Source organism: Podarcis cretensis (assembly GCF_951804945.1).
Source record: "Podarcis cretensis genome assembly, chromosome: 6".
NCBI lineage: Eukaryota > Metazoa > Chordata > Lepidosauria > Squamata > Lacertidae > Podarcis > Podarcis cretensis.
In genome coordinates, this window is record NC_137175.1 from 80,408,198 (window position 1) to 80,423,742 (window position 15,545).

General features: G+C 42.5%; 1 long non-coding RNA gene across 7 annotated transcripts in view; it reads right to left on the reverse strand.

The window, feature by feature from the left end:
* Positions 1-15,545, reverse strand: part of LOC307218882 — a 173,771-nt gene that overhangs the window by 142,305 nt on the left and 15,921 nt on the right. The window contains exon 1 of one of the 7 annotated variants that reach the window (XR_013840075.1): positions 15,093-15,313. The exons of 5 other annotated variants lie outside the window; for them this stretch is intronic. This is a non-coding gene — a long non-coding RNA (uncharacterized lncRNA). Of the gene's footprint in view, positions 1-4,313; positions 4,485-15,092; positions 15,314-15,545 lie in introns of those variants that run through there. One more of the 7 variants, XR_013840076.1, reaches the window with a different exon arrangement.

Genomic DNA, 15,545 nt, shown 5'->3' on the forward strand with positions numbered 1-15,545 from the left:
TGTACACTGACCTCTATTTTGAATCAATTTTGCAGCCTTAAATGATTAAGGCCTGAAATAAATGATTGAGTATGCCTTGAGAGAAAATGTATCATGAATAAAAAGTTGACAGATATTTCATTTCTGGGCAAGATCTGAGCCAGATTTATCCTGCTCCGAAATATTATGAGAGTGATCGTGAGGTAATAATCTGTGTTTTCATTTTCAATTAGCATAAGTCTTCATTTATAACCATGGGGGAATCATGGGTCTGTCACCTTCATATCTCTGTGTGCTTCTTACACTCCCTCCTCTCGATCTTTCATTTCCCAGAAGCAATCACCCCCTCTCCACATGACTTCACGGGAACTAGAGGGCTATCCCGGCAACTGTGGTCCCAGTAACAACTGGGCTCTTCATGTCTGTGATTAACTGAAGAGAAAGGGGGAACCAGAGACACAGCTTACTGCTACACATTGAGTGTGTGGGCTGTGAAGTTTAACCCATAGTTTAACCCTACGGACCAAGAAACTGGGGAAGCATGAAGCTGTACCACAGGCTGTGGAGCAGAGTGCTGTACAAGTGATGTCACATGTGGTAATGGAATTGCAACATTCTTAAGAGTTTGTCCACACATGCATGTCAGACTTTCTACGTATCCCTATTTTCCAGGGAAAGTCCCTGATTTACAGAAGCCATCCCGGTTTCTGATTTGATCCCAGAATGTCCTGCTTTTCCTTAGGACAACCCTATTTTCACTGGATAAATGTTGGAGGGTATGGAGTTATATGACCCCCCGAGCCAAGGAGATAACCTTTAGAAGACATCTAAAGGCAGCCTTGTTTAGGGAAGTTGAATGTTTAGTGTTTTATTATATGTTGGAAGCTACTCAGTGTTTCTGGGGCAACCCAGTCAGATGGGTGGGGTATAAATAATAAAATTACTACTACTACTACTACTATGGAATAGAACATCCCTATTTTCATTGGATAAATGTTGGAGGGTATGGCATGTTCATCACTTGTTAACTGCAGCTCAAAAAAACGGCTTGCATGTTTTTTGTTTTGTGCAGTTTCTGCACGCACAGGTTCAGATACCCTAAGTGTTTCATCACAGCCTTTCTACACACACCCTTTATTTGCTTTGTTTGGACAAGAAAGGAGAAAGATTATAATTGCGGCTATACAGTGGTACCTCGGTTTAAGAACAGTTTTGTTAACAAACTATTTGGTATACGAACTCCGCAAAACTAGAAGTAGGTGTTCCGGTTAGCGAACTTTACCTCGGTCTACGAACGGATGCCGAACGGTCGAAGGACACCGGTGGTAGGAGGCCTCATTAGGGAAAGAGCGCCTCAGTTTAAGAACGACTTTGGTTTAAGAACGAACTTCCGGAATGGATTAAGTTTGTAAACCGAGGTACCACTGTATCTAAGGAAAAGAGAATGCAAAATAATATGGGTGGGAATGCATTATACAGAACTATATTATCACTGATTTTGTCATTCCAAAAGTTAATCTTTAGATGCCTCTCTCTTGTCGATTATTTAATATTCTTCTCTGAGGAAGAAATGACTTGCATGTCTGAACGGGCCATGACACCATAGGCTGCCTTTTCACTTCCCCTCCATCTCCATCGCTTTTCATTGGAGCCATCCTACACCTTTGACTCCCAGTCCTCAAGTACTGAGGAATGACGGGACTTGCATGCCTGCACAATTACCCTCCTCTTGAGAAAATCCACCTCTGATTGATCAGCGATCACTCAAAACACTGGAAGACAGTAGGAATTATGTGTGTAAGTTTCAGATCACTTCTGCCAAAAGAATACCCAAGGGCCAAATGCCCCCCCCCCCATTTTTTTGTTCAAGTAAAAAAGAGGGATCATCTCATCATTAAGCGAATTCAGGCTTCTAGCGAAAACTTGAGTGCAGCACTGCCAGGCTAATCTCAGAAGCTGGCAACAAAGGCATGATGTCCTAGCCCTGCCCAAAGCTGTCCTTTTTGAATGTCTTTCACCTCAGACTTCCCAGCACACAGTGTAATTAATGCACACAGCAATTTATCTTCTATCTCTGTGGGAGTTGCTACCCTCTTGCCGAAAATGGAAAGATCACCTTCTTAATAGACCTGCTGAGCACAACCCAAGGAAACCAAAGTCCCTGTGCTCTCTTGAACATATAGATCCACATACGGTGGTGCTGAGGAGGAGCAGCTGTTCCCTTCCAGTCTGCCTTGCTAGTCTCCTTAATTCAATGCAAGCTGCCCCCCACCATTCTGAGACAGGGCCTCTGCACTCTCCATTGCTTTCTTGACAACACAACCAATTTACAATTATCTTAAATTTTTTATTGGTGGGTCTAACGAGGATGTTTTCACAGCTTGGGCTTCTATCACTTTTTCCCTCAGCACTGCCCTGAATTTCTCTCTCTCAGTATGCGAGATACACACACGCACAAATCTCTCTGTCTCTGTTTCTCTCTCTCTTTATTTATCTATCATAGCTGGTAAATGAAAGGGAGCCTCATGGAAAGCCAGAATGATCTTTCATAGGATGTTCCCAAGGTGAAAGCAATGCACCGGCTGATCTCACGGTTTGCAAAAACACAGGAGAAGCATCTCTCCCAGGCAAATTTCTTTTATCTGAATACTCCGTTCCTAATTAAAGCATTTTCCGTACCTGTGTTCAGGGCAAGATCGACTCTTATGCTGACTGAGCATGGGAAGAGTCATTACAAGATCCCCTCCTCATTCTCAACTGGCACCTGGTTGCATGCACAGTGTCACATGCTAGCTATTAGGAACAGTGTTTAATAAACCTGACACTAATTTTGCTGCTCTCAGGTCTGAATGTGTAGATCTTTTTGAATCCTGGCCTCCCCCTAGTTTTAGGTATTTCTTGTGGCTTGCCTCACCTTCCCTTCAATCTTCCTGATCTCATTCTTCTTTTCATCATCATCATCATTTTATTTGTATGCCGCCTTTCCATAGTTAAAACGATGCTCAAGGCGGCTTACAACACGACCAGATTTACATAATTACCAACATAACAAAAGTCATAAGCAATAAATAAAACACATCAAAAAGTACACAACCAAATGGAAAACAATTTCCACATAAATCATAAAATCTAAAACTAAGAATACAGCATATCAATTACAATTTAAAATGGCATAGATAAAAAATAAAAGCAATTTAAAAAACAAAAACGGAGTCCTCTCTGCCCAGATGGAAGGAGGCAGACAAGGCCCTTCTGGCCCTCAGCAGCAGATGAGCCCATCTTTTGCTCCCCCCACTTTCTTTTTTATGTATTAAGGGGATGGGATACATAGTGAGTGTGAGTCCTGCTGCAGGCTTGTTTGATTTGCATTCTCATTTTCTTTTAAAGTGTTTCGTACACTTAAAAAACAAACCATGAGGCCCATGTGGAGATGCCTTGTTTTCATCTAGCTGTCACTCTCCTCCTTATGACTCAAGTCCACAAGATATTCATTACCTGATGCACGTCTGACCTGAGGAGAGGGATGACAGGATGAACACCTGGGACTTTTGTATGAAGCAAACATTGGTGCTCTATATGGTATGATCTTGCTCCTGCGCCAGCCCAGGTAAGGAAGATGGCTCTGTGGGGCTCTCTGCTGATCCCTTTGTGCAAGGCCGTTGCATCCACATGGATATAATTTCTTTCTGCCCTTTAAAGCCAAACACACACTCTCACCCCACCCCCAAAAGGTAGCTCCTATAAACCAATAAAATACAATTAAGCTGCTCAGAACATTATCACCATCCAATTACACCATGCAACAAGAACAATAAATCACCAAGAAGAAAGCACATAGAGATCCAGCGACAGTGTTGGCAACAGGCCTATCCAAAGGCCTTGTGTAAAAGAAATAGGCCTCCTAATCCCAGGCTCCTAAAAGCTGGGTGGTGAGGGGGGCATAAAATGTTGGCTGTACTCCTCTCCTCACACAAGACAGTGATAGCCTGCGGGTTCCATGTCAAAGTACTCTTGCAGCTCACGGTATGAAAAATTGGACCATCCTCGTCTAAACAAGAGTATTTGAGGTGAGGAAGACTTATAGGAATGGCCAACCACTCTTATTAAAAGCACTGCAAATAACAACACAGCCCTCAAACTCCACAGCTGAAGAATGAGGGCAGTTATTTAAATAAACCAATGTGAGAAATTTACCTTTTCTCTCTCCTGTTCCATCTGTCTTTCCAAGTTCCATCTCCCAACCAAGAGCACACAAACCTTTATTCTCTTATATCCTGCACTGAAATTTGCCCTGGCTTCCATTTAAAAAATCAAATAAAAACCAGTTCATCTACTGTCAGTGTGTCTGTCCCTTTCTTTACTTCAGTGTGACACACTTCTCATGCAGCATGAGGTATCCCCATGCCCCTTGGCTATTTTTCATAAGCGCACACCTAAAATTGAATTGTGCAAAGGAGACCTACAGAGAGTCAGGAGCCGCTCATTAACAAACCCAGGTTAGTTACTTTGTAATGAGTGAAACGCCTGTGCCAGTCTTGCAGCGAAGGTAATACATCCGTATGAACAATGGCTGTTGAGTCTACCTTGTTACAACAGACTGCGGCTAGCAGGCCATGTGAGAGGATTTGGCCTTAGGTTTGGTTGGCATGGCTTGGGCAGCCAGAGAGATAATGAGCCAGCACACTTATCCAATTCCAAAAAGCCTCCGAACACGATGGAAGACAGGAAGGTTTAGAGTAATATGCCTGGAGGAGCTTCCTTTTATGTGAAACCAAGTGGTTTGCTCTCCAAATTTAGGCAGAACCGAATGCACTTCCTTTTGCCTTTCAGGGCTTTTTGATCTTATTGGCCGGATCCCGTAGCAGACCCACTCTATTACAGGAAATTGGCATCATCTGGTATGTGTATGCAGAGTACACTTGTCTGCGTTTATGATTACAGGAGTCAAGCTGCTTGCGCGCATATATATATATATATATATATATATATATATATATATCACATGGAAAATGTGTATCTTTTGATGGGCTGCCGCATATAGATATATAACCACTACGGCTACGGTGCATCATAAAATTTTATTTCCTGTAGATTTGCCCTGCCACAGAACATTTACTCGCTGTCAAAGAAAGTAAAAAACATGCTAACAGCCTGAGGTTCCCTTTACAAGCATTGAAATTTCTGAAACCACCCCACAGCTAGTACTTTTTCATAATTCTCCTTGCAACACTTGATGTGTGCGATTTGCGACATGGGGAAAAGAGAAAGGGGGAGCGGAGCTTATCTTTAAAATACAATATTTTGGAATGGATCTCTGGGGTTTGCAGACTATGGGAGGCATGATTTAATTTGGGCCGTCTTTGTGACATTTAAGCAAGAAGCTGTCAGATGGAATTGTATGCTTCACTTTAAAAAATAATAATAAATGGGAATGAATCTTCTCGGAAAAGGACACTTATGTGGTTTATTAGATCTAGGCATTGTTAAATTCCAGGATCTCTCTTCAGCTGGCATGAATGTGTAGCAACTTTACTGTCAATGTTAAATTTCATTTCATGTCTCCTTTTTTATTCTTTAGTTATGCATTAAAATAAAATAAACTGCCCCATCTAAGAGAGGAAATACAGAGCAAACACTGACAGCTAAAATTTGACATCCCCACCAAGTACTATCAAGCAGATCAGTGTGTGGTAGAGGAGGGAAATCTGATACATCTACCAGTGTTGTTTCTCTAGAAAAAGAGGTGCCAGAATTCACCACAAATGCCTCCCTTGTTCTCTTGTAATGGCAAAGGTGCCCACCTGAGTGGTGCCAGAACTGACCTCTGGCAAGTTCCAGCTGAAAAAATGCCCCACATTTACCTGCATACGGACCTATTAATACTATGCCAAATTAGATATCTTCAGCAGACTACAACATTATGAGATATACAAAAGAGATCAGAACCACAACTCCATCTCCCCACCAAATCAGGCAGATCCCTGGTTTCATGGGATTTCATTGTCACAGCTCTGGGCTGCTTCTAAAAGGTAAAGTTAAAGGGACCCCTGACTGTTAGGTCCAGTCATGACCAACTCTGGGGTTGCAGCGCTCATCTCGCTTTATTGGCCGAGGGAGCCGGCGTACAGCTTCCGGGTCATGTGGCCAGCATGACTAAGCCGCTTCTGGCGAACCAGAGCAGTGTACGGTAACACCGTTTACCTTCTGCCGGAGCGGTACCTATTTATCTACTTGCACTTGGATGTGCTTTTGAACTGCTAGGTTGGCAGGAGCAGGGACCGAGCAATTGGAGCTCACCCCATCACGGGGATTCAAACCGCCAACCTTCTGATCAGCAAGTCCTAGGCTCTGTGGTTTAACCCACAGCACCACCTGCGTCCCCTCTGGGCTGCTTCTAGGCTGTCACAATTTTGGGATGGAATTTAATCACATACAGGCAATTGTAGGTTGAGCAATTAAGATTGATTGGGAGGTCTTGGGAACAAACCTGCTTCGCCAAAACAGTGGTCTTTTTGCTACAAGGAAAATGACAGGAAAAAGCACCGGTAGGTGTGGGGTAACATTTGCTTTGACACAACACCATCTAACTTCATGAACCAGTCCATGTTTTCTAATTACCCTGCAAACAAATCAGGATGAATGCTTGTCACTAGTTTTGCACATCCAGTTTCCACAGAATGAGAGGACAGCTACTACCTACTTCCAAGGGGTATGCAGCACAAAAATAGACACAAGGGAGGGTCATTCCATATCAAATCAATGCAAAAAACAAGGGTTGTGCCACCCACCGTCTCAGATTTTGATGAAACTTGGTGTACACCCTTCTCTTATGGTTGAAAGAAACCCCCTTAATCCCCCCCCCCCATCACAAACGGTTTCAATTTTACAGCACTTCAAAGTTTCATGAAATCTGCGTTTCTGTCCCTCTTGAAATCCTCGGCCGTTTGCACATTTTATTTTTTTTCTCCATAACCAATGATCAGATCTCTTTGAAATTTTACACAGATTTTATAAAGATTTAGAAAGATTTTATAAATGCCTTTAAAAATGTATACCATATTTTTCGCTCCATAAGATGCATTTTTTCCCTCCTAAAAAGTAAGGGGAAATGTCTGTGTATCTTATGAAGCGAATGCCATGGCTCCCTTTCCTTCCCTCCTCCGTGGCAAGCTTTAAAGCAAGCAAAGGGAGAACCGCTTACACGCGTGTAAGCAGCTCTTGCTCTGCTTGCTTTACAGTGAGGCGGGAGGACGGACAGAGGGCAGCCCCTTCCGTACCTCCTCCCAGCTGACTGTAAAGCAAGCAGAGCTGCTTACACCTTCTGTGCAGCTCTCATCACAGTTGATTACAAGTTCAGTGTTCCTCAGTTTCTTTGCTTTAGCCTCAGTATCGCCTGTAAGTTTTTCATTTTTTCTTCCCTCAACACCATACACTCACTGGGAAAGAAGTATCTTCTGCCAGTTATGGTCTGTGGGGGTTGTACAATACCAAGCATATGAGGAAATGGTATTACACAAGAATCGTCATGGCATGCCCAGCAGAATGAAGGTGAAGGTCCATTAGGGTGAAGAAATTTTACAAAAGCATTTTCCTTGTCTTGATTAATCTCTGATATCATTCCAAAGTACCACAAATGATGATGCTTGCAAGCGACAAAGCATCCAGGATACAGATCATCTGCATTCATAGGAATTTTGGTGAGGCTCCTGAGGTTGAAAGTGAGGGAGGGTTCTTTATTAATGCTCATTCTTCTTGCTTCACTTGTGCCTGTAGAATTGAGTGGTTTAAAGTTGTGGAATTTGCGAGTTCCAGGGAGTGTGTGCACGTCTCTGAAACGGGTTTCGAAGGAAGGGTGGATTATGTCTATGTCTTCCCTTGCAATATAATGGAAGTTGACCTTGTGATGGGGAGGAATTAAGAGGGTTTCTTTCAACTATAAGGGAAGGGTCTACACCAAGTTTCATCAACATCCAAGACAGTGGTGGGTGGCATGACCGCATTGAACTGATGTGGAATGACCCGGGACACAACAAAGCAAGGCGATAGAAGTGGAGGAAGGGGCAAGCAGGAAGGAATATGTGATTATTTTAGTTAAGCTTCATATCAAAAGATATACCTGCTGGCAGCTGGAAAAAGTCAGGAGTTCCTGGAAGACGTCACTTAAAATTACATCACCTGAAAATACCTTGGGTGAAAGGGGGACTGAAATCACTGAGAGGAGGACTGAAAGCCGCACAGAGTGGCTGGGGAAATTCTTGCAGACCAAGAGTATCAGGTGACAGCAAACACGGTACATTTTTTAGCTGGGGCAGTTAGAATTAGCTCTACGACATGCTGTTTTATTTGTTCATATCTTATGCTAATGCGTTCTGCAATCGCTATAGGAGAAGTAACACATTTCTAAAAGTTGCGGCGTGGGAATGATGTTTGAGTTAACTCTGATTTCAGTTTTCCAGAGAATTTAAAAATCATAATATTTGTACTTCTATTGTCATTGTATCTTCTTTTTTCTTTTTTTAAACAAATCATCGCTACGTACGGAATAAACACATCCAGTTCCCCACCGAGATTTTTCACTGCAATAGACATTTATGACAAGCAAATTGCCAGGAAAACATTTACAATGAATATAATTTTCATGTTAAATCAGCATGTGCATATATATATATATATATATATATATATATATATATATATGGATTTTACAGTTTTATAGCAAGAGACTTGGGGAGTGTGCTTTCCTTCTGAGAAATAAAGGAATGGGATAATTGCTGAGCTGCCGTGAACCATTTGGCAGAAAGCTACTCTCAGTCTCTGAAATCCTCCCTGTGGTGAGTTTTACTTTTTATCCTAAACCCTGAAGCAACTATTAGTTGGTAATAAAGTATTAGTCTGGAAGAAAAGAGGCCCTTATCTTGTCACCGGGCCAGTTGGAAACAGAGATCTGATTGTTCCATGCTGAAGGAGTTGTTGGAGATGTGGGAATGGAAGGCTAATTTCAAAACAACATAGTTGTGCTTTGGAGAATGAGAAAGAGGACGTACCTGGAAGCTAGGTTAGAGAGGGTTTTCTGAATGGAAAGAGAGACAGCAAATTGAAACCTTCAGACTGAGCTGCTGACTTGGGGAAATGAAGATGGTGGCTGCCACTCTCAACCACTAACCACTATATCTAGCACTTTAAAGTGCTGGTTTTCTGCCACTGGGCAGGGTTTGGAAAAAAGTGCCCCGTCCACCCCGAAAAAGCTTAACAACTTAGGGCTGTCCTTCAAAAAAAAAGTGGGAGTTCCTGCACCTATTTTTCTAGAAAAAAAAGCACTGCTTCAGGCTATGAGAAATATACAGAATGTGAGATCAGAAGGCAGCATGGAGATATATGAAAAGATGGATTTACATGGTCCTGGTTATTTATCTCTGCTTGCAAAAAAGAAAAGGCAAAAAACCCAGCACAGCCAATTGCAAACTATATTTATGATTTGGACAGCTCACTAAAGTTTTGTCAGTAGGTAAATGCCTTGCAGTTACTATGCTGAAATATAGGCACAACAATCTAATGGGAAGGAATCGGAAGAGGTGCTCTTATTTATAGCTAGAAAAAAAAAAATGTCAATATGACTGGGTAGGCATGTGGGCAAGGAAAGCTTGAATATACTGTGAGGATTTTGGTGGTCATGTGTTGATGTATCCTTTATGCCCAGAGGTGCATTGCAATACTCTTCACCATACCTATGAGTAAGGGCTGAACCATTCATTGTCAGGGCAGGAGGCAAATTTACCCCTCTCTGCAACAGTGTCTCCAATTAATATTTTCCACAATGGTCAATGTTATCTATTAACTGATACTGCTGCAAGCCTTTTTCTTCACCTGCGTAGTCCTGAACTGTGGCCCAGCATCAAAGTCGTACACCTGAACTCACTTTCTAGCATTTTCTCAACACATACTTGGAATCACGTGATAACTAATGGTACAGATCCAGGGCCCCTCCAGACTGGTGTTTTATGTGGGTGTGGCGCTGTGGGTTTAACCACAGAGCCTAGGACTTGCTGATCGGGTCGGCGGTTCGAATACCCGTGACAGGATGAGCTCCCGTTGCTCGGTCCCTGCTCCTGCCAACCTAGCAATTCGAAAGCCCGTCAAAGTGCAAGTAGATAAATAGGTACCGCTCTGGTGGAAGGTAAACGGTGTTTCCAAGCGCTGCTTTGGTTCGCCAGAATGACCCAGAAGCTGTACGCCGGCTCCCTTGGCCAATAAAGCGAGATGAGTGCCGCAACCCCAGAGTCGGCCACGACTGGACCTAATGGTCAGGGGTCCCTTTACCTTTATTCTGAAACATGTTTTTGACACAATAATGGTGTATTAGGCTTTTCCCATCTTGTTTTGTTCTGTGCTGCTTTGCCAATACTACTGCTGCCCTGAGAGGACATAGCACAACAAAAGCGGGACAAAAGTAAACTAGAACATGTGTAGTATTAAAGCGTGCGGGGGGGGGGGATTTCATCAGGAAGTTACTGCAACTGGCACAAAATGCTACAGCATGATTGCTGACAGGAGTGAGACCTTGTCAGCATGTACACCTCTGCTCAAAAATCTGCATCGGCTGCCCATTTGTTACTGGGCCAAATTCAAATTGAAGATGCTACTATTGGAGCAGTTTCCTTGCAATATCTCCCCCCCCCCCCGGTGCTTTTTTCTGTTACGCATACCCCTAAACATATTGTGAATCTAAGTTTGGCCTCATTGAGGGGCAGTTTTTCAATATGAGTAGGAAAATGAGAGTACCCCTAAACATTTTTTTTAGAAAAAAGCACTGTACACACACACACACACACACACACACACACACACACTTGACCATTTCAATCTGTGGGATTGGCACTTTTACAAGTGTCACATAGTGTTTGTTCCACACTTTCAGGGAATCAATATTTCAGTGTGGCAACACCCACACTTTGGAACTCCCTGACATCATCATCACCATCATCATCATCATCATAAGACCTTATGGTGTTTCACAAGATAAAATCTGGGACAAAGTCCCTCCTGCAAGAAGAAGCTATCTTAGATGGGCTTTGCATTTTATAACATTGTGGGTCATAGCGTGAGAATTCCTCAGAGAATTCCACCACACCAGTCACCAGCCCTTCCAGACAGCAGGAAATATCAGAAGATGTCATTGATAAGAAGCAATCCTACCAAGACATGAACATACAGTATGTATTTTAATATTTGTTAGTTAATATCCCACAATTTTGGGGGCCGGGGGGCAGAAATAGGCTAATTTGAATGCATGCTGAAGTATGTGTGAGTTTCTATGAGGTGAGACATAGTGATTACAGCAAGAGACTTTATTGAGCAAACAGAACAGAGCAAAAGGGGCAAAGCAACTAATAACGTACATATTTCTGAAGGCCTGGGCCGCTCACACTCTCAATGTGATTGGCTGTCTAAAACCCCAAGCTGCGAATCGTAACTCAGAGCTTAAGAGCCAATGCCAGGAACCCAAACCCTGACAATGCTACATGATTGGATATCATGTATCAAATCAGAACAGAGGGCCGCAGAATCCTAGTCCAGACCACTGAGTACATAACACATACTTTCTGTAAACTGCTTGGTTTTTTATGATTAAGCAGTATATAAATCCTGTTTGATACATAAAATCAGAGAAAACAACTTAGTACTTGCTGAAAAGGAGAACTTCTAGCAGCTCTACAGGGGTCCAAAACACTTTGTAAATTGTATACAAACTTGAGCATGCCCCACTGGATAGTTTGTTCCAAGCGAGTTAGATAAATTGCTCTGAATGTTGAGAATGCTTATTTTAAACGGTGCAAGAGTCTGCTCTGAACAAATTGTATAATAAATATGTCAGCACTGATAAATTACAGTGTTTGTGTGTATTTTGCTTAGCATGTAGCGCTTGCCTCCCATCCCCTTGTATCATCCTCAACATGGGATGCTGCTGTTCTTAAGGATGGGGGCAAAGAATATTCGAAAATCATTCACATGCTACAGTAAGTAACCACCAGCTTAATCCCAAATTAATGAGCCGTATCTGTGCCTGATGTTTGAAAGAGCAGAAACAAAATTGCATTTTGATGTTGGGAAAACCATATCATTGTGGCTAGATAATCCTTAGCAAGTCTCAAGTTTTTTTATTTTTTAAATTCACTGTTATCAGTAATTGTTATTGGCTTTTATCTGAATGTATTACACATGCCTGAAATGTTATTACAATTAAACAGTGTTTAAAACAGTGGCTGCTTTTTGTGATCTATTCTTGCTTGGCCAGTTTAGCACTCTAAAGGTAGTTACAGGTGTGGCAAGTTACAAGACTCATTGTGAATCACTGAAGCCAAAAGCTGACCATCTTTATTTTAATAAGGGGGAAATGAACCGGGACGGGGAACCAAAGCCTCAAAGCAAATCCTTAAATTGTTTCTGCACGCAGAACTAAAATTCTCTGGTTTTTGCATTCAGCACCCAGTACTGCATCCCACCCATCAAGAGTGATCTTGTCAAGGACACAGGGGACCCCCAGACCAACATTTCCTTTAGCAATACAGATGTGGTGCTCTCCAGATGTTGTTGTACAATTGCCATCACCCCTGAATATTGGCCACGCTGGCTGGGGATGGTGGGAGTTGCGACCCAGAATATCTGGATGGCACCTAGGGGATTGGCTAGACGGGAAAGAGTGGTGGGTGCCACCCGCCCAAGAACCCCCCAGGGATGACACAGAGGAAGACCTCCTCTGTGGTGGGACACAGAGGACCAGTCTGGGGAAGGGACAAGCTGGGAGGTGATAGAAGCAGGAGGTTTGAGTGAACATGGGGGGAGGGGTGGGGTCAGAAGGAGAAAGCCATTCTAGGACAGGGATGAGTGCCAAGGGTCGCAGTGTGAGGACAGAGCGGAGCCAGACACTGTTTCAGCAGCTGGACAGCTCCCCTTCACGGAGCTCTCCTCCTCTATTTACAGACAACCAAATCATGAGGAGCCTTGCACATCACTGAGACAGAACCAGAGGGAGATCCTTTCCCCTTGTAAGAGTCTACGGCTGCTTGGGAGACGGCTAGAGTGAGGAGGAGGGTCCAAACGTCAGCAATGTCTTCAACTAGGGCAGATTAGCCTAGATAAACTCCACTGTGGTTTTTTATTTTTGTGAATAAAAGCTGATTGCAATTCGTGTCTTGAGTCCTTTTCCTGATCTGTGGATGAATCTGCGTTCCTGACACTACCCCAGTCTAAACTCTCGACAACCAGTAGGCACGGAGAGTGTTAGAATTTAGAAGCCAAATGAGAACTTGGCCGTTCCTAACTGTTTATTTGTTTGTTTGTTTTTGATTTGTTTTGTTTTGTGGGTTAAGTGAGCTTATGGAATTTTATTGTTACTTGCTCAGAGATGCACTAAATAAACAACCACCTGGAAAGGGCCACTACTTGTTTCCTAGTAACACACATGCCATCATTACACAACTGAATCACGGTTGTATAAGCATACCTTTAAAAAGGAAGCATGAATCATGCATTGCAAGGTGTAGGTTGTTAACGGCAAATAGCCAGGTTGAAGTCAGCAGAAAGCTGTTTGCGATACCTTTAATTCTGGCATAGAGTGGGGGGAAAGACCACGCTTTTCTTTGGATGCTGAGAGTGGGAGAGATGGGTAGCTTAATCACAGCACTTTAAAGAAGGAAGTAGGTTTGTGATCTGTTTTGCTCCTGCTGGCTTTCTTTCTCTGGACCGGTGTTTTCCTCTAGTGTACAGCTTTTTATATTCAACCCAGTGTCCAACCGTGAGATCGGATAATATTTTTAAGACTTTAAAATGAAGGCTTTACGTTTCTGAAATGATGGATTTGAATCTGAATAGGATGCGTTCCAAAGGGCTTTTATCATCAACCATAATCTTCTTTTTGTAATAATATTTTCTTCTTTTTTCCCGTATAGGAAGTGACATTTGTTACTCAACAATTATATTCCAATTCAACAAAACTAGCGACATCCCACTCACCCAACATCAAATTACAAACAACTGAAGTTTAAGGTTTCGTCTTATCTAATTTCATCCTCTCTAACATGTTTCTTAATATATTCTGCTGTTTCCTTACACTTGAAACCCCGCTGTGGTCTTCGCATATGGGAAATATCAACCATAATCTTCTAACAGCAAAGGGAGGAGGAGGAATGAGAGAGCTAGAAAGTAACAGAACTAGGAAAAATGCATGCCTCACTAGCAGCAAAGGCACAGCCCAGGTCACTTCCCCAAACCATGCCCATTGCACAATGGTAAAATTCTCATTCATTGCTCAGTCTATTCTTTCCTCTACCCCCTGCCCACCTCTGGAATGTGTCACCTGGAAGGTTACCTTACCCAGAAAGCAATGCAGTCCTTGGGCTGTAAGACATTCCCCACCCCTGCTTGAGAATAGCCACACTCCCATGTTATTGATGCATTGTTTCAACCGAAAATTTTGTTGCTGAGGTATACCAGCGTGGAGTTCAGGAGGATTGTTTTGTAGTAAGTGGCATGACAGAAAAGGAAGAAAGGAAGGCGGGACAAACAGCACAGCCTGTTTTCTTTCTGTGTCATGTTTACACGGGTTCTTTCATAAATGTGCTCTGTTCTGTTTCATAAAATTATAGGTGATGTTGGTGTGGCACGAAAAACCCATATTGCTGTGTTTCTTTCCTAAATGATTGCAGACTGACTGCTTAATGATAACGTACAAGGTTTGGGCATCAAGACAACTAGTCGGTAGCTGTCTGTGTGCTCTCTCTTTTTCTCCTTTTCGTGGGTGAGAATAACAGTTGTCTGCCTCCAGTCTCTCAGAATCCCTTTAGTACCCTGAGATGCAATTTGCCTTGCCCCCAAAATTCATTTAGAGTGGTTAGGCACTCTTCTATCACCTTTTTACCTATGTTACCTCACTACCTTTCAACACCAACCTCCATTTTTCACCCAAAACAAGCCTGCACCAAAATTCCCATTTAAATACTTATTGGTAAATCTACATTTTTTTCTCTCAAAATACACCTTTCTAAATATATTTGTCTTCAAAATATGTATTTCTAAACATATCTCCTCTCAAAACAGTGGATAACTGAATCCCAAACCTTCATTGGTCTTGGAGGTGTGCATCAAGTCAGTTCATACTGGAATTTCTCAATTTAATTCCTCAACTCTATAACTCTGGAAGCAGCTAGAGTCTTTCTGGCTGTGATGTCATAATGTGTGTGTCTCCTGGACAAATCAGGTTGACCTGTCTTGCTTTACTGCTTACATATTATAAAGATTAAGTGGTTTCAAAATCCTTTTAAATTAATAAAATTAAATGTTCTAGGGTCAACCTTCCACCCCTGACCTCAACAGAACTTAGAAGTTTCAAAGAGAGCTTACGATCCTTGAATGGTACAAAACAAAGCCTAACCGGTTAAATTTCTGTTATGTCTGTTGGCCAACCAGTCTTTCATTAGATATATTGGGGGATAATATTCAAGAATGGTTGACTGGGAAACTAATCAAGGGGAACTAATGCTTGGCAGAAGGTCTACTGACAAGTAGGAACC